Source organism: Pteropus vampyrus, unplaced genomic scaffold (genome assembly GCF_000151845.1).
Source record: "Pteropus vampyrus isolate Shadow unplaced genomic scaffold, Pvam_2.0 Scaffold416, whole genome shotgun sequence".
In the NCBI taxonomy this organism is placed as follows: Eukaryota; Metazoa; Chordata; class Mammalia; order Chiroptera; family Pteropodidae; genus Pteropus; species Pteropus vampyrus.
Window position 1 is genome coordinate 560,998 of NW_011889197.1, and position 14,409 is coordinate 575,406.

At 32.8% G+C, this 14,409-nt stretch overlaps 1 protein-coding gene across 2 annotated transcripts in view; it reads left to right on the top strand.

Annotated features, from left to right (window-relative positions):
- Positions 1–14,409, top strand: part of ARHGAP32 (Rho GTPase activating protein 32) — a 177,991-nt gene that overhangs the window by 11,887 nt on the left and 151,695 nt on the right. Inside the window, exon 1 of one of the 2 annotated variants that reach the window (XM_011380925.2) lies at positions 9,206–9,305. The exons of the other annotated variant lie outside the window; for it this stretch is intronic. The gene's annotated coding sequence lies outside the window, so the exon portion shown is untranslated. Of the gene's footprint in view, positions 1–9,205; positions 9,306–14,409 lie in introns of those variants that run through there. 2 annotated transcript variants of the gene reach the window in all.

The following is a 14,409-nucleotide window of genomic DNA, read 5'->3' on the forward strand; positions in this document are numbered from 1 at the left end:
GTGGTTTTTTCTCCTGGAAGTACTTTCCTAGTATGATCTGCAAAGTTTTCTCTCTTCTTTCAGTTTTCTCTTCAAAAGCTACAATTAAGTGTTACTTTTATTCACCATCTTAGATGAAATAATAACTCTGCCCTCCACTCTCTTTCTTACTCTGCTTTAATTTTATCCAAATACTTATACTAAATATTTGTATGAATATTTCTTTTTCCATTAGATTGTAAGTTCCTTGAGTACAGGAACTTTGTCAGTTTTATTTACTGTTTTGTTACCTATGCTCAACATAGTAGTAAATTTTCAGTAAATATTATTTGAGTGAATAAAATTGTCATTCTCTGGACAAATTGAACCACTGGTTTCCCCTTAAAAATGCCCTGAATTTTCTTCCCTCTTTATCTGATTTGATTTGTTGGACTTTAATATGAACTGTTTTATTTTCTGTTCTTTTGTTTCCTCTTCTCTTTCCTTTTCCCCCTTTTCTCTTTTAGAACAAAAGTTAGACCATTACATTTTTCTTAGACTTTTCAAAAGTAACCTTTGTATTTGGACCATTGCCCCCCTCTCTTGCTAACTTTTTAAAGAGGAATGAGGGTTGATAGAATAGCTGGGTTATTTATTCCTGAATGATCTTGAAGAAGAGGTAATTTTGGAGGAGGTGAATATTTTGTTTATTGCTCCTTGGATTGATAGATATCTACTCTCTATGGTACCTAGACTGGTTCCTTTTACTCATCAGCAATAAAAACATTTATAATTTGAATAAAAGAAAAAAAATAGTCTTTGCAAATGCTCCTTCAATGAATATCTTTAGCTCTTTATTACTGTGATGTTTAAATATTTGTTTTTGACTGATAGATTTATTTTAGTCATAATTCAGAGAAACTGATGTTGTTTATCATTTCACAGTCTTTAAAAGCTGAGTGTTTTATTTAGTGTTGCTTTGTGAACAATCACAAATGCAACCATTAATTAATATGCAAAGCCCAAGTTGAATTTCTGCCAGGATATTCAGAATTCTTCAGTAAACAACCCAAGCCACCCCATTCCATGGTGTATCCTGTTCTGGCTGAAGATTGTGGGAATTTTCTGGCATGAATCAAGTGGTGTTAATTTTTGAAGATAATTAATCTACTACTAGGAATTTTGGGATTTACATTAGGTTGAATTGCATGAAATTGTTAATTTTATAGGTTAAAAAGTGTTTAAAATGGGCAGTTTTATGAAGTTAAGCCTGAAATCTTTTAAACTAGTGAACTAATCTTAAAGCCAGTATTTTATTGTTAATTATTAAACTGAAGACTGTATTCCAAATACTGTGCTATTTAAGGCTTTAAGCAATCTGGATATTACTTTTACTGATAGAATTTGTTATATGGCTTTTCAGAAAAATTTAAACTTATGAAATATTGAAGGAGAAGAGTACATAACACTTGTGCTGTTAGAGGAATAATTATTCTTACAGAATTCAGCCAGAGTATCATCAATAATTTAGAATTGTGCCATTTCTACCTTTAATAGAAAATTTCTAATTGTCTCTATCATTTGTGGTTCTTTCTTCCCTTCTACCCTTCGTCTATTCATACCCTGCCTTATTCTAGAAAGAATTTATAATTCATGTTTTTAAATATATTTAAATATTATTATACACATTTTTATTACTACATCTGATGTACAAAATTCAAATGTAGAAACAAAGAAGCATAATTTTCTAGCTGCCCTGAAAACTAGCAATAATTTACCCGAACAAGGTGCCTATAAAGTTAATAGAATAGTATTTTAAAATTTTCTCAGGAACTTTTTTTATAAAATTTCTGGTAAAATTATATACAGTTTTGGAACCCCGTATTTTCAGCAGAGTAAATCTTTAATGATTGAGGCAGATTGGAGTGAGTTGAAGGAAAAGATGAATCTCCATTATAGAAAAGCACAAATTTTAGAATATTTAGAAGTTTTGCTAACATACAAATTATGTAATTTTTGTAATATGTCAGTGTATTAATTTTTAAATTGATTAACCATCTATTGCCTAGTAGAGAGTTTTTGATTATTATTTTAATGGCACTTGCTAATAATTTTTCCTAAATTGTTTTAAACATTGCTCCTGAATAATCGTGTCCCTGTTGTTACTGGTTCTCTCTGAGGAGATATTTTCTAATAGAAGTGAACTATAAAGGCAACTCCTTTGCTGCAAAAGAACTAGTCTGATAATCAGTTTCAGAAATCATGTTTTTTTTTTTTTTTTTTGCTTTAGTGTCCCCACTCTATTATTCCCAATCAAAATAGAGAATTAAATAGAAATAAATATATAGTTTAATCCTGGGATTTAATGGCTTCTTGTGTGGTTTGTGAATCATCCACATATTTAAATCTACCTGCTCCTACTTTGATTCCTATTTCTGTTTTTTAGCACTTGCACGTGGGAGTTCTAGATAACATATTGGAGGAAATAAGTGAAGAAAATTGTTATGTAATCTGTTTTTAACATCCAGGGTATTTTATTTTAATATCAAGTGTTCTTTCAAACTTCTTTTGAAAATATTTACGTAGATGACTCAGTTTATTAGATTTCTATGTGATATACTTATTCTTTAAGAATCATTTTAGTGATAATATAATATACTATAGATTTAATAAATTAAGCTTTTCTGTGTTATTGGGATGATGATTATTAGATTTTACTCCATTCTCTCTTATTTCTTTGTAAGAAAGGGAATAATACCCAGACCAATTAAAATTCTATAAACATGTTTCATTAAAGAGTTTTGTTGCATTTATTTTCTATGGTTAAGCTGTGGTTGAGTTTAGAAACTGCCAGTCCTGTTTGCCTTTCTTGACACGACAAATTTTGTATTCACATGTTGCCTTTTCCATTGATTATGTATATGTATGTGCATATACATATGTATACAGTCCTACTGCCACAGAGATAGCTCCTACAACTTTTCTTTTTTAAGAGGCCAAAGATTTTCCCTTTATTACTATAAGTAGAAATATTTTTTATCATTAAGAAATATTATTTATAACATTAGTCTAAAGCTATTGTGTTCTCCTTCAGATTTGAGTCTATTAAAGAGAAAACAGTGAAAAGTAGCAAAAGGTTACCATTTTTTTTCTGACTTATTTTCAGATATTTTTTGCTAGCCTCATACATAAAGAAGATTTTGATCCAGACTTTTCTTTCCCCATGCATGTTGTATTTGGGTTTTTTGTTCCTTGAAGAAAAGAACATTCCTGGGCCACTTTAATAGTAGTATATTCTTACGTTGGTTGCATTTTCATGTTCTTTGTGAATGTTTATCTGGTGATGTTGATTTTCTCTAACAATTTCAGATTTACTTTATTTTTAACTACTCATTTTGCTGTTTGTCTTTATTCACAGTACAAATTTATATTACAATCTTACTTATTCAGTTGATCATATATATGTATATGTATGTATTTATATGTGGATGATATTTTAGCTACTATGTCTTTTCGAATAGAAGAGCACTTTATATAGAGTAATCTATATTTTAAATGATTGGTACTGTACTATATATACAATTATATCTTCATCAATTAGTAATGACTGCCATGGATCTGGGATTGGGATCTCTTTCCCTTATCGTTGTTCTCTATTGCAGGAGGCAGATCCCTGCAAGCTACATTTCCTAGGCTTCCTTTCTCATGGGCTTCTGCCTAGATTTGAATAATGAGAGACATTGGTAGAAGATTGGAGGGAGGAATAGGGGAGAAGACAGAATATTTTTGCTTCTCCTTTCTGCTTTGATTGGCATCTCCACTGCGGTTCTAACTCCTACCAGATATCAATTAATTTGGCTCATTTATTAACAAAAAAATCCATTTTATTACCATAACATGGGTACATACCTTCAAAAATGCATTTTTTAAAAAAAATTCTTGTTCTTTCCTAAATTGACTATAAATATAAATACTCAGTTTTGCCTATTGGAGTTATATAGAATATCTAATCTCATTTATCTGTGCATTTGCAAATGGTTGTTGTAAGGTAGGTAACGTGCAGAGGTGGAAGAAACTAGCTAGTGTGTACGCTTTCTCTCTCTCTCTTCAAAGGCTTCCTCCTTTATAGAAACAAAACATACTTATATAGAAAATACAGAAAGTGGGGAAAAAAAAGACTGCTACCTGTAATTTCATTTCCCAGAATGGTGAGATTATTTTGGTATATTTCCTTTGTGATTTCTTACAATGTGGAGTTTTAAATTTAACATCATATAAACATGATTTTCTTATATAAATTCCTCCAAACCTAGTTTAAAAGAGTACTGCTTTGTTGATATGGTCCCCTTTGCCTTCATGTCTAGGAATGTGATTTATAATTGTAAACCATATACAATTTTATTTCTCCTCCCACCCCCCATTTAACATTAGCATTCTACCTTATTATACATTATGGGAAGTGTCATAGGTAAAAGACTTTGCTGTTTTACTGGAAGGAAGAGATCTCTGGAAGAGACTAACTGGTGGACATAGAGTAGGGACACCTGTGAAGGGTGAATAAAAAAAATTACTGTGGAGAGGGAAAGGAATTGAGTTTCCCTTAGAAAAGAGTGAGGGTCTTGAGATCTGCAGATGAGATATGGACTAGATCATAGCATGCACATTGAAATACACAGTTGCAATGGAGAAAAGAGAGATGGCTATTGCGCTGAGTCAGCTATATGTACCTTCCACCAGTACCTACCCCACCTGTAGCATTTACATCTTCTAGGGTTTACCTTCTCATGAGCAGCATATTCTGTGATGGTTGCTTCAGCAGTAGTCTTGGGAGACTCCTGAAGTAGGCCCATTCAGGTAATTTTTCTATTTTAAGATCAACTGACCTGGAACTTTAATACATCTAAAAATCTCTCTTCCCAGCATTACCTTGGTTAGTGTTTGACTAGCCAGAAGGTAGGAATCTTGGCTGGGGTAGGGGATGGGGAACATGCTCTCTTTACAGTTTTGCTTAACTAGTGCTTACCATAGTACTTCTTTGTTGTTTATATTTCATAATATATTTAACATGGTGATAACATTAGTTGATGAAAATGACCAATATTCCAGAAATATTAAAACTACTATAATACTTCATAAAACTTATTGCCCGGGAGAAATTTATGTATACAGTGTGTTGTAATTGGTGTTAAATGAACATTCTTAATAAAAAATAATTTAATGACTAATATTCTATTGTATAGAATTTATTATTGATGTTTTATTAATTAGCAGGACTTTGGGTTTGTTTTATATTTTTCACTTTAAAGAATATCTTTATAATGAACTTTGCCTTTTCTTTTTACTTTTACCTTATAGGGAATTGCTTATCTAGTTTGAAGATCCCCATATAACTTGTCAAAAAGATTTTGTTATTTTGTGTTCTAGGCAGTAATGCTTAGTGTCTTTTGTGCCATATCTTTTTCAATCTTAAACATTTTTAGTTTTTCATATTTTGATAGGAGTAAAACTATTTCTCATTGTTTTTTGCATTTAAAAATTCAACAGCCTTTGAACTTTTTTCTTCCATATGCCTACATTAGATATAGTAGTTTTTGTGATAAAAATTCAATTTAAGTACTGTGACTAAACACACTGTGGCAAGTTGCTTCTTTCTTCTTGGTCTCAGTTTTCTCTGTGTGGTGGAATAGCGGAATGAGATTTCTTTTAGTTCTGTGATTATATATTAAAAACTTTCCCATGCCTTATTTTTCCTTAGTTAAAGATCTTTAATACCCCTTAGCACTTTGCTCAGACCTTTTGGGATAGACTTTATAGTCTTTTGGATAGTCACACACTATTAGATAATTAGAAATAGGTGGGCATTGTGGTGGGGTGACTGTAGAAGTTGCCAGCTTTATGGTTCTGTATCAGTGTTACACTACTGTTTTATTTCACAGTTACCCAGTCAACGTTAGAGCTTTACTTGGATTTGGAATCAAGAGAATAGGCCTTCAAAAGATTCTATAAAGATCTATACTAATGGTGAGAATGGTAGAATAATATGGGTTACAGAGCAGTGAAGCAGACAAGATAAAACACTGCCAGTTCCTATTTTTGCATGTTTTCAATATCAAATTATGTTTTCCTGAAATGGATGAACTGTTCCCTATGTGGTTTAATGGGTTCAGATTATGCATAAACAAATATTTTCCTTGTTATAGATGCCATATTTTTTCAGGCTGCATTAGCTTGTTACCAGTGAGGCTATACTTTTGACTTATATTTAGCTTGTGGTAAACTACAGGCCTTAGATCTTGTTACTTCTTGTCAAACAAAGTGTGCTTCCCACCATGCTTATGTAATTGAGTTTTGAATATAAATTCAGAGTATTCATTTTTATTCTTCATGAACTTTACAGTCATTTTAGTTTGTCTTAGCAGCTTATTAAAATCTCTTTGAATTCTGTCATTCAGAGTGTTAATATCCCTTTCAGATATCTTCAATCTATATATTTGATAAATGTGTCATATGGTTTTGTCTGTCATAAAAATTTTGAGAAATTTAGGAATAAAAGAGCCCTATGATCTATCACCTTCCTGTTGCAAAGTAATTTGCAATATAATTGACACTCAGCATTCTTGAGTATTTAATCAACTTCAAAGTAGTCTAACTGTATTAATATTTAATTCTCATTTTAAATCTTATCCACAGGTCCATCACAAAAGACTCAAATATATGCCTTGCTGTAATCAAGTTTCAGTATGTCTTCTCCATTTGTCTGTTTTGTCATTCTAGCAATCTTATTTAAATACACCCCTCTACCCACCCCCAAAGGAAACGAGTAAGGGTTTCTACTTAAAATTTTTATTTATATTTTTATATCTCTTATGCTGAAAACTTTAGTTTTTGATGACATTAACACTTACATTAATCATCTACTTTTATTAATTTCAAAACAATATAGTACCGAAAACAGGTTTTTGTTTGTTTGTTTGTTTAGTTTCTAGGTTATATCCTACTTGGGATCTTTTACTGGTGTTACTGTTATGTGAAGTCATTCCTCCCCGTGTGATTAAGCCTCCAACTTAAACTGATTAGATTCATTTGTTGTATTTGGCTTTGGATTTTAAAGGATTGCCTTTTGCAATATTGTGATTTATAAGAAATACATACCAAATAAATACATATATTTCTCATGTATTTATTTGGTATTTGTCCACAGTTCCTTGCTCATAGCCTCCAAATGTCTTGGAATTTCCTGAGTGTTGAGAGTAATATAGGTGTCTTTTGTTATGTGAATAAGGTGAAGTTTGGAAGCATCTAAGTAAGGATGGGAGCTAGTTGCCAATGTGATTAGAGGTTGGAACTCTCAGTCCCATCTCACCTCATGGAAGGGGAGAAGGGCTGGAGGTAGAATCAGTTGCCAGTGATTTAATCAGATATGCCTATATAATGAGGCTTCCATAAAAAGCTAAAGGACGGGTTCGAAGAACTTTCTGGTTAGTGAACATGTAGAGATTTATGGAAAGTGGTAAGCCTAGGGAGGACATGGGAGCTCTGAGCCCTTTCCCTATACCTTGCCTTACCTGCATCTCTTCCATCTGGCTGTTCTGGAGTTATATACTTTTTATAATTAACCAGTAATCTAGAAAGTAAAATGTTTTTCTGAGTTCTGTGAGTTGCTGTAGCAAATTAATTGAACCTAAAGAGAGGAGTCTTGGGAACCTCTGATTTATAGCCATTTGGTCAGAAGTACAGGTAACAACCTGGGTTTTTGCCTGTCTTCTGAACTAAATTGCCAAGGAAGGGGTCATTGGAACCTCCAATCTGTAGCTGGTCAGTCAGAAGCACAGGTGACAGCCTGGGCTCACTGCTGGCTCTGAAGGAAAATGGAGGAAGGCAGTCGAATTGAGCCCTCCTTAACCTGTGGAATCGATAGGGTAGGTAAATATGTAGATATGAGCTGAAGGGAGAAGTTCAGTAAGGGGTTAACAAGGCCTCAAGGCTGGTTTAACAGTAAAATGTACAAAATTAGATATCTGACAGCTTCAAGGGACTCCCTTGTTTTCCCATGGGCAGAAGCTAAACAGAAAAATAAGATATCTAACAGCTTCAGGCAACTCCTTCATTTTTCCTAGACTAGGTGTGGGAGGGCTCAGAGGGAGGCACCTGGATCCCCATCATTTGAGGAGGGAAGAACAGAAGGAGAACAAAGAAACCCTACTGCCCATACAAACCCCTGACCTTTCCCCCATCCTTCGCCCACTTCTTGGGGCACTCGATTCTCTGTTGAGCTGCCTGCTTGGACTTTCTCCCAAGTGTATTTTGCTTGCTTCCTTTGCTTAATACAGTTGCTTCTGTTTGCTACTCTTTGCCTGCTGTCTTCTCCAAGAGTTGGACCTCCATGCAGATCTTTTGTGGGGTATCCAGAGACTGAGCCTTGGACTCACACAGTGTAGACATGTAAGCGCAGGTAACAGAATCATGCTATCCCTGGGTAGATAGGGTCAGAATTGACTTTGAGTTAAGTTCTTGGACACCCTGACGGGGTGCAAGAATTGGTTGGTGTTTTGTGGGATGCCTCCCTCCCCCTTGGAATAGTCTCCAGAAGTCTAATTTACCTTTCCCTGCCATTTTAATTTATTTATATAAATATTTAAGACATTTATGTGGCCCCAAAATATGAACTACAAAATGAGGCATTCAGAAAAGTCCAGCTTCTGTCCCAATCTCTTTGCTCTCCCAGAGATAAGCATTTCAATCATTTTTGGGCTTATCCTCTCATTTTTTTTTAAGTATAAGAAAATACACATAATTTTTATATTTATACTGTTTTTAATTAAAGAATAGCCAGTTCATATACCATGTCCCTCACTTAATACATGAAGATTACTTCATAGCAATTGATTGAAATCTTCTTCATTCCTTTTGTTGACATAAGAAACGTTTAAACCTGCAGGGAATTTTTATGAGTTTATTTGAGCCAAACTGATGACAATTGCTGGGAAGCAAAATCTCAACAGATTGAGAAAATGCTCTGGAGAATGGCAGCTTTGCAGCTTATTTTATACATTGGAATCAAAGGAGGAGATGGAAGGAGGGTTACATGAAATCCCTTGGTAGTAGATTAAGGGAGCGGGAAGAAGAAAAGCAGGGGGGAAATCTCTGGGATCGGATAAAAAGTAACATGAAGAGATACATTCTTTTACATTGGTGAGTACAGCATAGTTAATAATTAACATGTACAGCAAATAGAGATGATATCTGGGGAACAAGAAAACAGTGAAGGATTCCATGGTCTCCTGCTCTTCTATGGTGGTTGTGCCCTGAAGAGTCTGGAAAAAGGGGATTACTCTGACATTCCAAGGGTATGTTATCTTAGATGCAAAAAGACAATTGATAGACTCACTTAAGGTAAAGGTAACTTTTGTCAAAAAGCTGCAGACCTAGGATGCGACTATCCACCATGACCCTATTTTAGTTAGGATTTTTTTATGTTCAGATCATCCTGTATGGTTACTTTTGTTCTCTGAGTTTGTAAGGCCCACCATGCAGGCCTCTTCTTGAGCTTGTAAGGTTTAGTATGTGGCCCCGTTTTGTTTATACTTTTATACCTGCGACTATCCCATTGTGTGTGTGCAGTAGTTTTATTCAACCATCACTTATTGATGGATAGCTGGGTTGTATTCACTCTTTAGTTATGTTAAATAAAAATATTTTAGACTGACTAGTTAAAGTTACATTACTGGGAGAGACAAAGTGCAATTAGATTAGGTATTAAGTCTCAGTCTGGTGACGTGGATTTAGCACAACTGACTACATTTTGGAACATTTGTCTCTTTTTTTTCACAGTTACTAGAGATGGTCCAGCAAAGAATGGCTTTATATACATAGCACTTTGTGCTTTTGCCAATATAAGAAAATGGTTTAAAAAAAAAAAGTTCTGTAATACCTTGGTAAGATTTGTGAGAGAGCAAAGATAAATGTATCTTCAGTTTACTATTCTCAATGAGAGGTCTGGCTAGATGTTATTATGAATAAATATTGAATCCTACGAGATAATTATTCTGTGTCTGTTGCAACAACTGTTTTTCCTAATTAATTTTAATTATTAAGATTTAATTATAATAAAATTTCTATCGTTAACCTATTCTTGCATTCCTGGGATAAATTTAATTTGGTTATGATCTATTTTTTAAAAAATTAATACATGATGGATTTGAGTCACTATTTTATTTAATATATTTTTATGCATCTGTGTTTTACAAATGAGATTTGCCTACAATTTTCTACTCTCGTGTCTGTTTTTTCACATTTAATTTTTCTTATTATTTGTCATTATGCTATAACTAACATGCAGAGAAGTCCAAGTCACAAAGCTAATATGTAGAACTCGATACATTTTCGCTTCTTTTCCCCATGCGACCACACCCAGATTTAAACACAGAATTTTCCTGAAATTCACAAAGCTCCCTTTCGTGCCTTTCAGTCAGTACTTTTCCCACCAAAGTCAACCATTGTTCCTATATGTGGAATCCTACAATATGTACTCTTTGTGTCTGCATTCGGTGGCATATATAATAGAATTTCATTGTAGTTTTAATTTGTGTTTCTATAATGATGATTTATGTTTAGTACCATTTCATTTGCTTATTGGCCATTGAGATGTCTTTTTCTGTGATGTGTTCATTCAAGCCTTGCATTTTTCTTCTGTTTGCAGTTGTTAAACCAAAATTACATTCCTGGATTATCTGGTCATGGTGTTTTATCTTTTTAATTTATCGTTGGTTTGCTTTTCCTAACTTTTTATGTTGTTCTTAAGATTATTTTACACTTCAAATGGAATGTACATACCTTGTCAAGTGGAATGTAGGTACCTTTATTTTTCCCCTTTTTATCATAGTTTTTCTAAGTATTACATCTACATTCATTCATCAAACAAGGTTATAATAGCTTCTTTTGATGGGTACATATAGTTCAAAGAACTTGAGGAGATTGATGATCTGTTACATTTACCTAGTTATTTGTCATTTTTGTTGTTCTTCCTTCATACTAGAAGATCCAAGGTTTACTCTGGTATCATTTTCCTTTACATGAAGAACTTTCTTGAGTATTTCCTTTAGGGCTCATCTACTGGTGATGAATTCTCCTAATTTTCTTTCATCTGAGTATGTTCTTATTTTTACTTTATTTCCGAAGGATATTTTCACTTGATGTAGTTTTCTGGGTTGAGAGTTCCTTCAGAATTTTTTATGTATTGTTTCACTATTTTTGGCCTTCTTGATTTCTAATGAGAAATCCAGTCATTTAAATCCTTATTATACTATAGGTAATATGTCCTTTTTTCTCTGGCTACTCTCAGGATAAGATACTTCTTTTATATTTATTTGGTTTCAAGAGCTTTATTTTGATGTTTTGGTTTGTGGTTTGCTTTGATTTTGTCTCTTTTTTTTTTTTTGCTAATCATCTTGAATCTGTAAATGTATATTTTTCAACAAATTTATAATGTTTTCAGGAATTATTTCCTCAAGTAGATTTTTTTTTTTTCTGTGCCAGTATGTTTCTTCTCATGGTTATCTATGGATCCATTCATATTTTTGAATCTTTAAAAAATTTTAAAATATCTTTTCTTAAAGTTGAATTTTTTTTTGGTCTAATGTTATTCTGTCTTCTCCATTATGCTGTTAAGCCAAGCCAATATTTTTTATATCAGATACTACACTTTTTAGTTAAAAAAAAATTTTTTTTGTATAAGTTATACTTTTCATCAAGAAATTTCTCTTTCCACTGGTTTCATTATCTAATGCATCCTGTTTATAATATATATCTGTTTTAAAGTCTTTAATAAGTCTAACATCTGTTTCATCTAATATTTGATATTTCTCGATTGTTCTTTCATTTGGGAATTGCTCATATTTTAATGGTTTTTGGTATATACAAAAATTTTGGTTGTGTCTTGGACATTTTGAATATTTTGTTGTGAGACTGACTCCTATTGAAATCCTCTGGAGAATGTTGGCTGCTTTTCTGTCTTATCAGACCTTGACTTGGTTGGGTTCTTTCAGATTGAAGTTTCTATCTGAACTTCTTTAGGTAGAGGTATAACATCAGTTCATTTTTATAGCCTTTGCTGTACTTTTATCTTTGTTGAAAATTTGGGCACATTGTCTGTTCTCAAAGGAAACTTTCCCCAGTTTCTCTGGCTGAAAGGAAGGAGTTCTACAAGAATTTAGCCTCTGTACTACACACAGTTTTTCCTGAATGGGGCTGCTGTCAGGTCTAAGAAGTGAGAGAGGAAAGAGAAAAAATAACAAAGACTGTCCCCTCAATCTTTATACTACAGAGTCTTCGTTTATTGTTTCTCTATTTAAAGAATGAGTTTTCACTCAGGGTTTTATGTTCTTATGCTAGAGCAAAAGTATAACTTTCAGGTCTGTCCTTGGGCCAGGCTGGAAGAGAAAAAAGAAGAAAAAAAAACTAACCACTTGGCCTAAGAGTTTTGCTGGCCATTCCTCTTATATGCTGATTCAGCTTGTCTTTGGTCAATTCTAAAAGGTATCAGAGGGGGAAAAAAACAGGAAGCCAACTGCCACTGTATTATTAGTAATTCTTCAAGTTTTGACTTTGTTCTCTAATCCACCTGCTCTTACTAATTTTTTTTTTAGAAGTCTCAGGTAGTTGCATGTTTTTATTTTATTTATTTTTTTTTCCTGTAGATTTTTTATTGTAAACAGTGGAAGAGACTGGAAGGCTCACATTCTTTTTTTGAAATAAATTTCACAACACAAAATTCTCTGTTGCCAGTTGTTTTAAAAAGCAATTAAAAGAACTCAGTCCAGGTGTACTGCCTTTCTCATATTTAGTCCTGTGAATGTAATGTATATGTATCCTTTTTTCCCTCTGACTGCTGTTGAGATTTTTCCCTTTATCAGTGGCTTGAATGAATGTGTAATTTGATTTTCTCAAGGATCACATAGCCTCTTTATGTCTTTTCTGTATGGTTGAAATTTAGTGCTTAAAACATTTGGTTTATACATTTTGTTCAGCTTTTCTGATTGTCTTATCCTTGTCCTTGTTAATATTGAAAGTCTCTTGGGTGATTTTGATGTCTCTGTCAACTGTTATCACAAAATAAGTTAGAAAAGTCTTCTTTTTGTATTCTTTGAAATACTGTTTTTTCCCCCATTGTTTTCCCAGTTATCATAACTATTCTAGACAAATGGATAACCAGCTTAAGTTCCACAAAAATTTCTACTGACATTTTTTTCTGTTAATTTTTAATTGAAGTTTAACACACACACACACACACACACTCTCTCTCTCTCTCTCTCTCTCTCTCTCTCTCTCACACACACACACACACACACACACACAAACACACACATTTAATGGCTAGATTTATTCATGTTATTCAGTGTGTTAATAAATACCTTTTTTTCCCAAGCACATCATTCTATTGCATAAATATACTATAATTTATTCAGCTTCTCCCTTGTTTATGTGTATTTGCATTGTTTTTATTTTCTGGTGATTGTAAATAAAGCTTCTATGTACATACCTTTTTGTGTACATATGGAATATTTTTGAGGGTCTGTAATTGGGAGTGTATTTGCAGGATCGTGGGATAGTTGTATGTTTAATTTAGTAGGAGTTATCAATTTTTCAGCATGGTTATTACTATTTTATATTCCAGTCAGCAATATATGAGAGTTTCAGTGCTCCACATCTTGGCCAACATTGGTTATTTTAATTTAAAAAAATTAGTTCTTTGAAGAGTATGCAGCGTTATCACATTATAATTTTATTTTGCATTTCCTTAATAAGTAATGACATTGAGCATCTACAGTTACTGGCCATTTGGTGTCCTCTTTCATGAAGTACCTGTTTAAATATTTTGGCATTAAAAAAATTGGGTCATTACTTTTTATCATAAGGAGTTTTTTTATATGCTTGATATGACTTCTTTGCTTTTAATTTTGATGTAGTTGAATTTATTAAATTTTTATCTTATAAGTAGTACTTTTTTGTTTCCTGTTTAAGGCATTTTTACTTACATTAGATTTATTTTTCTATGTTTATTTTTAGAAGCTGTATTAATGTTAACATTAAGTGAATTTCCACCTTGAATGATTTTGTGTATATTATTTAAGAGAAGGTTCAAGTTTATTCCTATTTTGCATACTTTTAAAAACTGCAACACTCTCATTTATTGACAACACTATTCTTTTGAATTACATTGTTACTTTTGTCACAAAGTCAAGTTTTGTTGTGTATGGGTGGACTTTTTCTGGCTTTCTGTTATATTTCATTAATTTGTTCATCCTTACTACAGTATCACACTATTGCTTAACAGTAAATCTTGAAATCAGGAAGTGTAAGGCCTACAACTTACAGGTTTATAATTTTAATAGCAAGCTATTAAATATCTTCAGATTTATGTGTCAGACAAATATTACTAGCTTTAACTTAAAA